Genomic DNA, 17,093 nt, shown 5'->3' on the forward strand with positions numbered 1-17,093 from the left:
AAACAATCAGTACTTTGTCAACACCTGACATTTAGCCTGACCTTTTTTTCATAATTGTATTAGAAGGCTAAACTAGACCCCAGAACATTTGGAAACCAGCTGGATTTATAAACAGTAAAATATACTTCAGTCTACTATGCTCAACTAAGCCAGTTCAGAGTGGATTCCTCAAAACTTAGCTGTGATTTTCACAAAAGAGCAGCACTGTAAGGTAGCTTTTTAAGGAAATGGACCCCAAGGTCTGTGCATAAAATAAAAATACAAATGTAACCTTTTCGATCACCATCCATACAGACTTACTTTTGTATCTGAAACACAATTTTCTGAAACTTTCTGTAGAAAATCCTCAGGAGCTTTTGAGGATGGCATTGCTCTCCCACATAAGACACAGATAAACTGCACTAGGGGGAAAAATAATTTGGAGTGACTGATTTTATGATATTCATCTGAGTATTTTACTTATTTCTTTACTTCATCATATTTGGAGGTCTTCTGCAAGACAGATTCAAGTAGAAATGTGACATCCAATAGCTACATTATATACAGAGAGTGATTAAATCTGTCTGCAGGGGAGCAGCTACTCTCATCTTCATTGTTCTCATGATACAGGGCATGTTTGAGCACATGGCAGGTATCATCCCTCTCTACCTCACTGACTTTTCACTGTCTTCCAGAAGCAAAACTGTAGCCCGATTAACTCAGCCCTTGAGATCATTCCCATTTACTTTGTCCATGGAACCACAGCTTTCCAGAGCTTTCTTGTTAATCTGGGAGGTTCTCCTCCACCCTTTGTAAAGGCATAGCCTGGAAGGAAAGAGGGAAGGAAGGAAGAGAAAGGTACTGGAATTGTAGAGTTCTCTGCAAAGTGTAGGAAGAGCTATGCCCCAGAGAAGCATTTGAACAAAATAATCATTCTGATGCAAGAAAAACAGCATTGTTGTAGTGGAGCAGCTATGAAAGAAGGTATTCTGCTGTACCTGCTGTGAACAAGGCCCCTGCTTTAATTATGTCTGAAGCTTGGTGGCAAATATCCAATCCCCAAGTGAAGGGGAAAAAGGAAGCAGTATTTTTTTTCCCCATTCATTTAGTTGGCTGATTATTCTGAGTCTTTGACTCTTTGACCTTTTGTTCTTTATGAATGTGTCCTGCATGTACCTATAGGGTCAGCTTGGACTGACAGAGAGCAGCTAAATCTGGCTTTGTACAGTGCTTTAAACACTCTCCACAATGCCCAGCAGCTGCCTCCTGCCCTCACTTTGCTCCAGTGCTGAGAGACCTCACTCCTAGGAACTGATAAGAACTAGGAACTGGTGGGCATGTTACAAAAGCAAAGGTTGTTCTTCATGACAAAACACAATTGCCAGCATTGCCAGCTGCTTGAGACCTCCTGCTTACAGGACAGCAGTGCTGGCTAGTGACTGATCCAGAGATTAACATTGCCAATAAAATAAGTTTGACAATAAACTCAGAGGACTCAGACAGATAACAGCGTGACATTGCTGGCTGTGCACATACAGCACTGACTTGTGCCTCTGAGGAAGCCCCCTGTCCAAAAGGGCCCTACAGCCAGCTTTTGGAGCAGAGATCTGGTAAATGACCTCAGGAAGCATGACAGAGAGTAAAATAAAAGGAAAATTCACAGCAAAAAGCTTCAAAATATATTATTTTAAAAGCCTAATTGCATTGAGAGATTTTGGTCCTAAAGATCAATAGCACACTATGTTTGATATACTGTGCAAAAACTCTCCCAATTGAAGCTGGAAGGAGACGCTGGCAAAAAGATGGAAAGATATGAATGCAAGAAAGCACAGGGTATTTTTGTTAGTGATGTTTGCCATTTTCTTTCTGTTGGACAGACAAGCCTGAAAAATGAAGTTTCTAAACCAGCATCTGACTTGAATGATTAAAATTAGACCATGCAAAGAAGCTGTGAACTCTTCCCTTGAAGCTGTAGTATGCATGATTTTTTTGGTAGGAGTTCCAGTTATTACTCTGTGTCCATGAAAGAAAATTGCCTGATTCCTAACACCTAAGCAGCAGAGTGCCAAGCATAAGCCTTTCAGAAGGCTTGTTTCTCAGACCTCTCAAACCACTGCATTTTCTCTGATCCCCAGTCTAAAACCAGAAAGATCTGTGTGTTTCTGCTATTACTGGAACACAAATCATTAACACTCTGATTATTTCTTTCTATTCATGCTCCTTTCATTTGTGTTTTCCTCTCTGCCTGTTACCATCTCCAGGTATTTCAGCCTCCTTTAAGTCGTCATAATACTCAATGTACTCAGAAGACCTGGACACTTCCACTCACCAGTGTCTTCCAAACCAAGCAGAGCAGCTGTTGATCTGGTGTGACTTAGCTTTACAGTGTAATTAAGCACCTCATCATTACTCTGATAAGAACTCCACAAACAAATAAATACATTAGTACCCTAGGTTATGCACCAATATGCTCCCAAAACAAACTGTTTTGTGGGAGGGACTCATGATTTTACAAGTTTGTGACCCACAGATACAGTAATTGCCACCAAAATGGGAGCCACATGACCAAGTTTCTCAGTCTCTCAGATAAAGTTAGACTGTTCAATGATTCCCAGGGAAACTAAGATCAAAGTCCACAGACAATCCCATAGCTGGTTAGTGACATGACCAGTCACTGTTGGGTAGAGGGGAAAAGAAGGGAATTATAAGTTTGATTCATAAGTGTGATGAAAAACAGTTTTATAAGTCACCACGAAAGGCAGATTCCCTAAGAGGCACCAAAACTTCCCTCCACAGTAATTGTGGGACCACGAACTGGTTAAACCAAAAAACAAAGCTGGAAAAGCCCTGAAAAATGGTACTTGGTGTAAGGATCATGATTTAAATTAAAACAAATTGAATGGATAAATGTGATCCTGGATAGTGGTGTATGGAAAAAAACTGAAATCACCAGGCAAGTAACAGTGACCCAGGCTCTGTTGTGTACCCTGTCCAGAGAAGGCCACAGCTATGAACAGTCTAGTCAGAAACAGGATCTGAATCATTCTCTGCTTCAGCTTTAAATAAGGATGACATTTGGTACTCAACAATTCAGGAAAAGAATCTTAATTTAAAACAGTTTATAATTTAAAAATGGGTTATTTGCAATTAAATTGTTGGCATTCAGTCTGTGGAAAAACATCTCATTGCTGGGTTTTCTTCTCTCCTGTAAATCTATCTTTGTCTATCCTGCAGTAAAACCATGTAATTAAAGATGTCACTCATTCAGGAAGGTGGTACAGATCTATTACCAGATTCCCTCCTCAGAGGCCACTGCATATTGCCTCATCTTCCAAACTGCTGTGGGGTTTTCTGGTGCCTGCTCTGTGGGAAGATGTTCCCAGAGAATTACTGCATTTATTAAAACAAACCACTCTATATATATAGATAAAGATATATATGTTAAAAAAATCTGTTGCAGCAAGAAATGATGACCAAAAAAAAAAAAAAAGCCACAAGTTTTTCTACATCTGTTTTTGTTACACATGGTAACCAGGGAGATGAAAATATCCACAGTCCTTGGTTCTTCTACTCATAACAAAGTGCTTCTGCTTTATACACTGAATGGTTCCATTTGATTTTTTTAAGAGACTGAAAATAAACACAATCTCTATGCATAGTTTCCTCTGTTTTCAGGAACTATGACCTTTGACTCCCATAAATCTATTTAAAGCTAATGTCTAAAGATCTGTTGTTCCAAGGATGTACAAAATACACCTAAGATTTATGTAACAATAAATCTTTCCTGGGATTTCCTTTGTCAATTTTATTTCATTAACCAAAGCCAGTAACCAAAATGAGCTGCACATCCTCTGGAAGCTATCTAATGGGTTATTTATTTTTATTACAAACAATCATTTGTTTGTATCTCATAATAATGTTGAAGGCAGGTGAAGACATAAGGATTTACTGTCACCCACAGACGTGCAGTAGCACTACAAACAAGAGATGTTGTTATTATTATTATTATAATTATTATTATAAAACTCATTAATGCCGTGATAGGCATTCATCTCTGAAAACAATCCCATTAAAATAAGCCAGATAGAAAATGTGGGCTACTGCACAAAGCACTCCTGAAAACAATATTTTCTGTCTTTTGCAAGTCATGGAAAATGTTACAATAATACCATTTTAAGACTGCTCTTGAAAATTTCTTGATCCTCTTATTTCCCACTTAAACCACTACTCCCACTTCCATGAGCCCCAGATTAACACTGACTTACATCTATCTATTTTTAAAAATAGATGTATTTTCTTCTCAGCAAGTACTGTCACCACTCCAATGGTGTGAATAAGTTTAAAATTGGTAAAAACAAAGCTTGTTTGGAGTGACATACTTGGTTTTCCAGACATATTGCTTCAAACCATCTCCTTTCCCAGCAGAAAAAAAAATAAGCTAAAGTGATTGGAAAGAAAAACTACAAAGCAAAAAGTAAATTAATCAAACTACTTGGGAAGATGTTTATCATTTGAGAAAAGACCACAAAACCATATCTAAAGAAAGACAGTAACTTCATTAAACAGCCAGCTGGGTCAAAATTAAGATCATAAACAAAGAGAAAGACTGCAATACACAACTCCTGGAAAAATATCAGACTGTGATCCATAAAAATCCACACTGGATGAAGTTTATGGTCATGGAAGGGACTAATTCATAGTCCCTTTAGGTATCAGCTATCTATAAACACTTTAACAACTGGCCAAGGTAAGAGGCACAGCTTCCTAGAAGAGCTGCTGAATACATATCCAGCCTGATAATGTGGATTTTTAATGCATATTTTAATAATAAGGAAATTCGAGAAGATTGAAAGAATGCTAATAATTTGCCAGTGCCCACAGAGGGCAAGGAGGATGACACAGGTAATTGTCACAAAGGTAATTGACACAGGTAATTGTCACAAAGGGCAAGGAGGATGACACAGGCTGGTTAGTGACATCTATTTTTGATAAAACACTAGAACACCAAAAGGGGATTGAGTTGATAAAGAACTCAGAGATAGGAAGATAATTACTGCCATCAGCATGTTTTTATGGAGACAAGGTCTTGTCAGATATCCCATTCAACCTTTTGAGATCATACATTTCATTAATGGAAGCAACTGCACTGATGCAATAATCTGAGACCTCTATAATACATGCACTTCTGATTTGTTTACCACTATCCAGTGTCAGTGACATTTATACCAATGGAGAAGAGTTTAAGACCTTAAAATGAGGATAATCACTGAATGGAACTTCAATAGCAGGGACCCTGACAAATTGGTATTAACTCCAATGCAATTCCACATTTTCATGGGTGATCTGTGATTATTAACTTCCACTGACTGCACTGTGGGGCTTGCACAGACACACATACGAGATGGCACTATAGACCAATCCAGTTAGAGACTTAAAGAGCAGCAATAGGAAGGGATTTATGTGTCAGAGTGTGTTTGTTTTTGGTTTTTTTTCCCTTTTTTTTTCCTTCCCTTTTTGGAACTACTTGAACCTGCTCTGGACTGGGACCTGGAAACACCGAGAGCTTGCACCTCATGGCTTGTAGCAGCCATCTCCAGCGCCGGAGGGACTGACAACAGAGCAACCACCCCCCAAGAGAGACTTTCTGAATTTGTCATCCTTTTCAGAGTGGTGAAGGAGTGTTATCATCTGGTATTGTTCATTCTGTATGCTGGGGGTGCTGTGCCTGTTAAATAAACAGGTTCTTTCCACTTCTCTCCGAGGAATCCTTCCCGAACCGGTTGGAGGGAGGGGCTGTGTGGGTTTGCTTTCTGGAGGGGCCTCCTTTTGCAGGTTTTCTCCCAAATTTGCCCTAAACTAGGACAAATGGAGTTTCATCTCCATCTTTCATTTCTCTTAAGAAACCCAAAATACATAAAGAGAGGAGTATTGAGCAGAAATGTGTTTTAGCCTCTAGACGGAAGCTGATTAAACCTCTAAGGAACATTTGATCTATGAACAGATGTTCACTTTCTAAGAAGAAGATTGGAAAACTGAAATACCTAAGGTGAAAGAAGCTACAAAAATGAGAGCTTGCAGAAATCCTTATTATGAGTTGAGATACATTTGAAGATATCTTTTTGTTCTTTTTAAGAGAGAATACTAGAAAAGGATGACAGTGTGCAAATACCTTAATGAAGCGAAAACACAGACACTAAACAATACTTAAATTTAGTAAAGAACTAGATTTCAAGATCCAACATCTATGTAATGTTTAGATTCAACTTTCTCTTCACACTTTTTTCATTAATTTTTATTAAAAAAGGCTTTTTAAATAGGGGTTGATTGTCTCTGGTTAAGGTCTGGCCTCTTTTCTTCCAAAAGATCCCCTTTTAAGGCAGTTCCTGTGTTCTCTTCTATAAAGGCAATTTCTTAGCTAGACGAATGGCTGCGCTAGTTCCCACCACAGACCACACCACTTCCCAGAGGACCTGCAGGACACACTGTGGAGCAGGTTAGTATCACAGGAATATCCAAACACCACCTCCACAAGAGGGCTAGCTGCATGCAAGATCATGTCTTCAATGACTAAATAAGGATAAAAGAGCTTTGAATTAAAAAATTCTTAAGATCATTTCAGTACCATTTCACAGTTCATCTATGAGGATATTTCCAGCCTTTTCTTCTTACCATCATAAAGATATTTTCCCTATCACTGTCAGGTGACAGATGTTTTTTTAACTTTCAGGAAGGCAGCATTCCGGCATTATGGGCCTATCTTTTTCAGGTGAGATAGACAAAATGGAATTTAAAAAAAGGTTATTTTAAAGTGCAAAAGAAACAGAAACCTCAGGAGGCTCAAGTATAAACATGTAAAGCAAGAGTCTTACAAACTAACTCAGGCAGCCTGCTCTCTTCAGCAGAGACAGTATTAAAAAAATGTTGATAATACGAGAAGCAGATGGATTTGGGAATGCTAGAGGAGCAGATGGGGAGGACTGGGAACAGGAAGTCTGCTGTGGGAGGACAGCTAAGAGGGCAAGCTGTTCTTGCACACAAGGCTGTGGAAGTGGGGGCAAGCTGCTCACACCTGATGCAGCACCAGGTGAGGAGCCTGCAGGGACACATGAAAGAGGGAGGGGACCTGATCGAGCTGATGAGGAACAACACTTCAGCAGATGCATTTCATATTTACTGGGAAGGGTTCTGCTTGTTTTGGGAATGCTAAAGTAGTGGATGTCCCAAGAGTCAGGGTCACATAAAAGTAGACCCTGCCGTTCTGTGTGGATTAAAAAAAAAAAAAAAAAAAAAAAAAAAAAATCACTTGGCTCACACCAGCAGTATTGCTCATTGTTAGGTTTGGGAATAGATGCTTAATTGATGAAAATCAGAGGAGCTATATGAATTTCAGTGGAGATATGGCAGCTTATGATTACTGGCAGCTTTAGGCCTGTTTGTCATTAACTAACAACTTATCGTCAACAAATAACACACTTTGTATATTTACAGCACTAAAGGTTTTTAGACTGAAAAAGTTATTTCCCTGTCAAAATGAGCTAAATTAGCTGATGTTTACTGCCTTTCTCAGTTCTGTTGCTGCCACTGACACTGATTTTCACTGGATTTAGCTTGGTAAATATTTGGTATTTTATCAAGTATTATGTCATTCTCAGTATATGGTTCACAATCTTGTTGCTTAAGTTTCTATGGCATGCATTAGTCAATTGGAGATTGACATATGAGTTTGATTTAGGTTAAAAAATATGAACCAGAGCAGAGGATGAAGAATTCAATTTATAACCACCAAAATTGCAAGGAAAATACAACTGAGAACAATGTTGGCATTCCTCAAAATAGCAGATATATGTGTGGTTGTGGTTAGGAATGGGAGGGCAAAGGGGAGGATTTTCCAAAGGAATGGAATAGAAATTTTACAGTGGTTTATCTGGCCCTTCTATTCATAGAGTTTGTTAACTCCCTAAAGAAAGTCAGTACAGAAGATCATTTGCATTTTAAATAATGGGTTTTGCCTAAGACTCTTAACTCATTTTATTAAACAAATGAGTAAATAATTAGGTACAAAAGACAACTAAAGGATAAAAATTCATATTAGCAAAACATCTCCAAATTGTAGGGCTATGCCATATGATCCTCTGGGAGGCATTGCAAAAGCATTTCAAAATCTGCCCCTTTTCTCATTTCCTTAATCTTTGATTCTTTCTTCTAGTCTCTGCACTAACAGGGTGAATTTTACTTAAAGTTTTTCTGAAGAGAAGCCTTCCCTAAACACTACTAAATGAAATTTCTCCCAAACTGGCATTGTTCAAGTTTTCATTCACACACACAAAAATACAGGCAACACAAGAGAATAAATTTTCACCTGTGTTCAGCAGTAAATTCTAGAAACCAAAGAAACCAGGGGTAAGGAGACAGCTGCCTAATAAATAGGCTTAATTCTGTTTCTCTCTTTACCTGGGGCAGCCTTGTTTTTTCCCTCATATTTCCTCTACTTTCCCTCACTGACAACATGTCACTCTGTATCTCTACATTTTACAAACATTCCATTGACAAAAGAAGCTAAAAAACCCCCAGAGATTGGTCATTGCCTTCCTTATCCACACCCTTGCCTGTGTAACAGAAACCATGAAAATTTTCCTCCCTTTTCTTGGTATTTTTATTCCACCTCCTTCTGTGAATTTCTTATTCAGCTGGGGTTCTTTTCCCCTCACTGTTCAGCTATAACACCACAGCATCTTCTTAAACCTGGCAAGAAACAGAAGTTCATTTATTGATGATTTCTCCCATTAGATCACCTCATGAGACTTCCTGACATTGGATTTCACTCCAGAATCTCTATTGAGCTCTCTGGAGGCCAAACACTGAGCCACAGGCCTTAAATCAGGGAGACATCAATACACCAGCATTTCCTGAGGCTCCTGGAGTGGCACAGAATTGATCAGAGGTGCCCAGGTTATCCTCTCAAACAGCATTTTCTGGGGAAGCCATTCTTTCTCCATTTGTACTGATAAAAGTCTTTCCCAAAGCTCTTCAGCTTGTGAGGAAGAGATGCTGAACAAATATAGAGGGACCAGACTGGCAATGAGAATCAGAGTTGTATTTTCCTCTACAGGAATTCCTCTCTGCTTCTCACGTCTCTGATAAATCACCAGACTTGGTCTCTGCTCCACTTCTGAACAAGATGAGCAACAGGAGTTAAGTAACTTGAAATTTTTTAATCTCATACTATCATCATTTTTATTTATGTCTAAAACTAAAGCAAATTAATGCATTCTCTCCCAAAACTTTATTGTGGGTAACTATCCAAATACATGTAAGCTACACAGTCAAACAGAAAGGCTAAGAAGGTTTTTTTAAAAATATAGTTCATTTTGAAAGAGAAACAATCTGCTTGTTACATGGATGAGGACCACTACTCATTTTGAAAATGTGCAATAAACAAAGGGCAACAGCAGCAGTGACTCTGCTCAGGAAATGTCTTAAAATATTAATAATCGCATACACCTAGATGAAGAGACAACATCACATCTGCTCAAGCCATTATAAAGTCATAGAAATGCATTTGTATCAGACACTTAAAGCTTCCTGCTTGTCTTCTTCCTGTTCCACATTGATTCCATAATGCATTGGCATTGCTGAGTAAGCTCTTGGGAAGTACAACCAAATATAGTTTCAGAAGCTAAAGAGATCAAATAGAGACTGATCTAGTTTGCAATAATGGCAATAAACAAAACAAAGAAAAATACCTCCTGAAAGAATTGTTTTTCTATGGAAATCCTAGCCATGCTCTTTTTTTGATTCTAGGGAAGAATGTCAATATTGAAGTAGCTTAACTTAGTGGAAACATTTAATTCGCATGAGTGTAGCTTTATAAGAGGTCTAGAATGTCGTGGCTAATAAATGTCTCAGGTCAGATTAAATAAATCAGAGTGACAGCATTGTAATGGTTTAATTTTATAATCTGCATATAAACTTAGAGCGCTGTAGTAGACTTATTCTGATTTATTTATGCCTGTACCAAGATTCATACATTTAGCATCTCACAATTTAATCAAGCTAGGAAAACAAAATCCTGCATGCTACATTAGTATTCATTATACAGCTTAGGAGTAAGTTGAGCCAGAGTTTCTAAATACTTCCCTTTCCAGGGTACCTGAACAGATACGAGGCATTCTCTACCTTAACTCACAGGGGGAAAAAAAATAATTGGACATAATGGAACAGGATACAAATGTGAATATTCTTAGTGTTTGGGAGCTAGGATAGCACTCTAAATATGAAAGATGTGACTGAGTTATAAAACTAAGAAGGAGAACCACAAGGCAGATTAAAAAAAGAACTGCTTGTGTCATGTTTCGGCCCAACAGAAAGGGATTCATGCTAACTGCTACACAGTCTCTTCAGTTTTCATTTCCAAGCTCTAGATATTCCATCAGACTAGACCTGCCCTTGAATACAACCATACCACTCCATTTCTCACCTTTTACAAACAAGTCAGCCACAACACAGAATTTCCATAAGTTCCATTCCTGTGAAACCCACAAAGGTTATAGATCATGCTGGGAAACCATAGCCACTAAGGCAAAGAGCCTTCTTCAAATAAATTATATCAGATCTGTTTCAAGCATATTCAGAGTTGGCAACACACTTCTTCCCAGCCTCTCTTCCAACCCCACGAACCAGGAATTACTTCTGACTTAATGCTTACTTGCAATTTTGGCCTCTTGATAGATACATCACAGAATTTTTACTGCCATTTCTCGTATTGTTTGTTGATTTATATTGCCTAAACTTTCGCTGCAATACTTACATTTCCAGAACAGTCATAACCTAAGAATCTGTGCAGAAGTCACCTTTTCCTGTGTCTTCCCAGAGGCTTGGGCTAGAACTGCCAAAAACTCACTCCTCCTTTTCCCCAAATTGTTTGATATCCTATGATATTTGTTGTTAATAAAAGGGTTCTTCCTCAGACGCATCCCTGGGAAGCAGTATTCCTGCGCAACGGAAATGCTAAACACATATTCTGAAAATAATCTATTAGTTTTTTGTACTATCACCTGACCATTTTTTGAAGATTTTCTGAGAGAAATGAGGGTATGGTTTTGCATATCCTAAATGCCAAGATTCTCTCAATGGCCCTACCATTATCTTTCAGTTTAAGTCACATCTAGAATGCCATTATCTTGAAAAGTGTAATTTTAATTTCTTGACCACTTTCCTTACTCTCATGCAACACAAGGTGGCCAGTTCTCCAGAGCTTGACTACATACAGCCATTGAGGACATCTTCTGCATATATTTATTCCTAAGTTGTGGTCTACCCCATCACAGTAAATTAATTCACCACTATCATCCAACACTGGCAGCTTTTGAAACACCTTCTACAGCAGCTCGCTGCAAAGACATTCGAGCATTAACTTTCTCCTGGAGCTTATGTGAGCAAAGAGCCTGTGTGAAATTGTGGTGGAAGCATTTCTAATAAGTGCACCTGACACATTTGACCCATAAGACTGAAAAGCTAACAACGGTTTGACTACCATGATAGGGCAGAGCATAGCTATTCCAGACACACTTCCACACATAATAGAGGTTATCAGACTTGTATTTCTGCTTTGCCTTTATCTCTTTTAAGATGTATTTTTTTAGGTAAGTAACTGCCATGGGATGTCACCCGCAAAAATCTCACAACAAAATTTTCAGGACATTATAAGGCATGAACCATGAGAAGACCTAGCAGAAGGGAGAAGAGGGATAAAGGAAGAAACTGGCATTGTCCAGCTGTGGGATAAACTCTCTGTGTCTTGCACCTCAGTGATTGTGCAGCTACATAGTTAATGTGCATTCACATCTGCTCAAAAAAGTGCGTGCTTTTGAGGATGAGGACATTGACTGCTGGAAAAATGCATGCCTTAGAGGGTGAGGACATCGACTTCCTTTTTATATTTGCTATTCTAATTATACTGTCCTGATTTCAAATTAAAGACACAATGGTTTTTGCTTTTCCATTATGTAATTATAGATTTCTGTAAACATTCTTTCCTTTGTTGGTTTGCACTGCGCGCAGATTTTTTTAAAAACACACAAAGCAATGAAAATAAATTCTGAAATCAAAACAAAGAGAAAACAAATGGCGCCTCAGATATTCCCTTAAAAATTAGCTCTGTGCATCATCCTCAGGCACTTTTGTCATCTGTTGCTATAATAACAGCTCTGATTACACGAACACTCACCAAACTGCACTTGGCTAACTATAGGGCACTTCCCAGCAGCTAAATAAGTATCACTGAAGCACTGTTCACTTCCAGCTCAGTACCAGATTCTGTCCTATCACATCAACAGCCACAGAGCCAAGAAGCAGAGCTCTCTTGCACATAGTCTCCATGGTGTTGATGTGTTTCTTCCCCAAACAGACAGATGCAGATTAAGCAACGCATGTCAATCTCATTAGGAGACTGTGAAATGTGCAGAAAGTTTGTTACACACTCATGCAATCATACACATTGTGAACATCCTGTTTATTTGGCCTCTTCTCTGATGATTGGCTGTGGTGTTTCAGCACATTACTGACAGCTGGGAATTGCTCCAATGGAACATGCTTTTCCTATGACAAAGATCCAGAGAGCAGCAGTAACATGTGTCTGCCCATTATTTCAGCCTTACAGAAAAAAAAAAAAATTAAAAAACCCCAGCACAGTCCCTCCAAATGAATAGCACATTGGTTGTCTGAGCCGGGCTGCAGCACTGCTAGACGGGCCCTTGATGACCTTTAGAGGCCATCTGAGATAATAAATCCTTGGACCCCCAGTTCCGGAATGCTTTGGGCAAGGTCAGGATGGCAAATTTCCCACTTCCACAATATCAGATGTTACGGTAATTCCTTTTAGCTAATGTGTAAGAGCTAAGGAATGTCTTCAAACCTCATCTAGGCCCTGTGGAATCTGTTGAAAATGCATGACAGCTGCGGGCTTTGGCTGGGGTCTGCCTGTGAATATATGAGATTTGGAAGCCTTTCAGACAGGGAAAGGAGGGAATGACTGTACATTCGATGTGTACCATCAGTCTCTCCCCTCCCTTCCCAGCCCCTTTTCACACCACACAGCCGTGTCACAGCTCCACGGTCACGGCTGTCACGCAGTCTTTATGACTGAGTGTCGCAGCCAGCACGCAGAAATACAGATGTGCAGGCGTGTGTACCTCCACACAGGCACGCAAATGAAAAGAGGGATAAAAAGATGCATTCCCAAAAGGTCTGAGAACAGGTCTGAGAATTGAGTAGCTCCCACATATTTTAATAAAATTTATAGGGAGCAAAGAAGTAAGAAACCAAGCAGTGGATTGCTGTTTGATGTATCTGGATGCCCAAGGAGGGAAGGAATCCCACGTGAATTCTCTTGTTACCTGTTCTCCAGAATTCAGGTCACGCAAAAGACTGTGGTCCCCACCCCATATCCTTATTTTCAAGCAAATTATCATGGCCTCCTACACATCTGTTTTCTTAAGCAAAAAAGTTCAACATCAGCTAGCCTGTTTAAACCTCTTCACAGTCTTGTGTTTTCCAAGGACCTTATAGTCTCAACTTCTCTAGTCTGGCCCTTAGATCCAAGGTCTGCAGCGTGTGTGGGAAACTCCGCTTGCCATGTGCATAAATTACCAAGACACGAGGCATGGAAGGATCAAAACAACAGTCTGGGAGAGATACCTCCTCTATACAAAGCTTTTCCAATCTGGAGTCCACAACCCAGACTAACACAAGCTTGCAAGTGCTCCTGAATCACTTCAACAGTGTGAAAAAGCTCCCAGCGCAAGGGGCTTCTTCCAATAACTGCAGTATTGCACACAGTGTTTCATAAACTTTTATTGTATCACACACACTGCCACGGAACCACCTGCATATAGACTGTGTCCATCTTTTACCCTGAAAAGAGCAACAAACCTGCTTTATGTGCAATAATAGCCGTTACAAATTGTTATTACCACCGGTATAAAATGAAATGAAAGAATGGATTCAGCAATATCTGGATGAAATGCACCTGATGGTGAGAGACTTGGAGCAAGTACTTCTCCCAGACTCCAAAAAAGGTCTTTTGTTTCCAAAAGAAGCAAAAAAAAGGACTGGTTAGAGAACTGGAAAACAGGACTCGAAAAATGTGTGGGGCTGTCACACACAAGCTGCAGCACAGAGGGAAGAGGAATTGGGAGATTAGAAGTATATTAGTTATAAAGATTAAAGACAGCACACTCATGGCTTCTTACAAGCAGCTGAAAAGCACAGCAAGGCTAAACTTGTTAGCCAGAGTCTGGCCAAGAGAGATAACAGTCTTCAGTAAAAGCAAAATACATTGAAAACTTTTCCATTTTTTGCCAAAGGGAGAAGGGCTGGAAAGGGTATAATTTGTCCCAGATTTTCATAGGACTGGGAGAAAAAACAATTTCATGGCTGGTTTCAAGTAAAGACAGTTGAAAGGACTTATTTAAATGGAAAGATTTCTGAAAAATATAGTTTTATCTACTTCAGAATGCAGATGCTGAATTAGTGAGCTGGGGCTGCTTTGTTCTGCCATATGTCTAACAAGCATCTACTTACCTACGTCTACCCAAGCTGCATTTTGAATGAAGGAAAGTGAAATTATCACCCACTGAAAAACAGCATTGTATTTGATTCCACAAAATATTTAAAATCCTCTATTTAGGGGCTCATAACCCAACATCTACAAACTTAATCTGCTCACACTTCATGGAAGTCTGGAGGCTGTAATTATCCTAATTTTTGTACTGTTCACAATGTCAAATACCACCTCAAACAACTCCACCTTCTAGTGCTATATTGGGTTTGTGCTCAATATGGGTGGAAGGCGACTCTGCTGGATTTTCCGTTATTTATTAATCTGCCTTCCTCAGGTGGAGGTGCCTGTTCTCTGCCCCATGCCACCTTGGCTAATCCCTGAGCCCCACACCAAACTGTCTTAACACCTTTTAGCTCTAATGCAGCGCTGGGAAACACAGACAGGTTGTTCTATCAAAGCATGCAAAAAATTAACATGGTACAATGCTGTTCGGGCCACTGGCATTGTTATGAACTGTGTGCTGCTTTACAGTAGATAAACCTTCCCTTCCAGATTTTGTAATTGCTAGGTGTACACTGGAGTTTCTAATGTTAGCTTCTATTTCTTGTACAAGGAGATATTTTCATGAACAAATTGCTTACATATTGATTTTTTTTTCCAGCAAATGCTTAGTCAGAGAGCCACAGATGCACAGCATTTTTTAGTTTATTCGCAGATATTCTTCTTTTGACTGTGCACAGAAAATGGACTAGATCATCAAGAGGTGAGGACCCTACCACTCAAACAGATGGAATTCTCTCTGGAAAGAAAGAAGAATGAGTGGCTCTGAACTCATACAAAAGATGTAACAATCATAGCTCACTGAATAAAAGATTCCCTTCATTCAGTGATGAAAAGGTCTAGGTCTCCTCTGCCAGGGGAACATCAGGGATAAGGATTCACTTTGCAACTGCTGTAATCGACATGAATTGACCACACTGACCTGGTTCTCCGGAGCAGCAATGCTTCAGAGCTGATGTAATCTTAAAACCCAAAGACTAATTGCTCATTTGTTATGCCTGTGGATACAGAAAGCTTCCAGTCATGACCACAGGAGAAAGAAACCCAGAGAGATGTGTGCAGAGCTGTTACAGCACCAGTCATTTGAAGTTCCATCCACTTTTCCCAGTTTTCCTGGAAATATGTATGAACAGACCAGTTTTTGCCCAACCAAGAGGGAGCCCTTTATATAGAATCCTTATAAAATATTAAAAAAGCCAAAGAAATAAACCATTCCAGTAACACTACTGTAGTGGTTGGTGACATTAAAGCAGGCTATGGTAGCAACCTGTTTTTAAGGAAAAGGGAATGACAGTACACAAAACCAAGCACAACTCTGTTTTCAGTGTTGAAAACTAACCACACCTGATTGATAGACAAATTCTCCACAGGTAACATTAGTCTGTCTACTGCATTCGACATGGTTTGTAATCCTGACTCTGCTTAATTAGGAGTTTTAGTCGTGATTTCAGAGGGATTTTACCTACTGCCCTGCTTTTATGCAAACTTCTTGACCCCTGGTAAAGTGAAAAAAGAGCCTAAAGCAAGGGAAGAGCTCTGCTCAGAACATACTATCAAACTTCAAAACCAGCTTATTTTCAAAATTACAGCTACTGGAGAAGTCTCTTTTTTTCAGAAGTCTACAGACATGCTGGGTTTTTTCCTTACTAAATTATCACCCAATCCCTCCCACAGTCACAGATGATTTTCTTCCACACTCAAGAATTTTCAACAGAGCTCAATCAATTCAGGAAAAAAGAAGTTGTTTTAAAAATACACGGAATTCACGAGGATAAACTTTCTTTGTGGAATCTTATTAAATAGCTGAGGATTTTTTTGTGTGATCAGTGGCTCTTTCAATTATGTCACTGAGGCAGATTCAGCACTTGCAAACAACAGTAGAAATGTAGAGGAAATCCCTGTATTTAACTTGGTCTCAGGGGATTTCACCTAGATTTACACCACTGTGAATAAGATGAGAATCTGGCCCATTGTTTAGATTAGGTCATTTTGCAATGTGATAATAGCACTATTTCAGAGCACTCACTCCCAAGAAATGTCAAATAATAGATGCCACTACCCTCAACTTTTTCAAATAATGAGAAGAATTCAGCCTGCACACCATTACATGATAAAGAAAAAAAAAACCAGAAAAAATCTATTTATTTAAAATTCTATAAGGCCCATATGGAAATACGGTTTTAACCTAATGCCAGGGAAGTTGTAAAGTGTCTTGACCATAGCAGCCATTTGCCTTTCAATAAGATTATTTTCCAGGCATGCTCTAAACAGATTTTTAAAGGCAAAAAAATTATTTACTATTCAGCTGAGAAATGCTTACTGAAATTCAGGCAATACCAAGATCTGAAATATATCATCTGCCAGAATGCCTTCCAAGCTGTTTTTGATATTCATCTTCTAGCTTGCATTTAGACACAAAGGAAAAAAAAACCTCTTTAATGACTAAGTAGAAAGAATTTGTAAAAGCCTTTCCAAACTTCTAATTATACAAATA

This window comes from Motacilla alba, chromosome 4, assembly GCF_015832195.1.
Source record: "Motacilla alba alba isolate MOTALB_02 chromosome 4, Motacilla_alba_V1.0_pri, whole genome shotgun sequence".
Classification (NCBI taxonomy): Eukaryota; Metazoa; Chordata; class Aves; order Passeriformes; family Motacillidae; genus Motacilla; species Motacilla alba.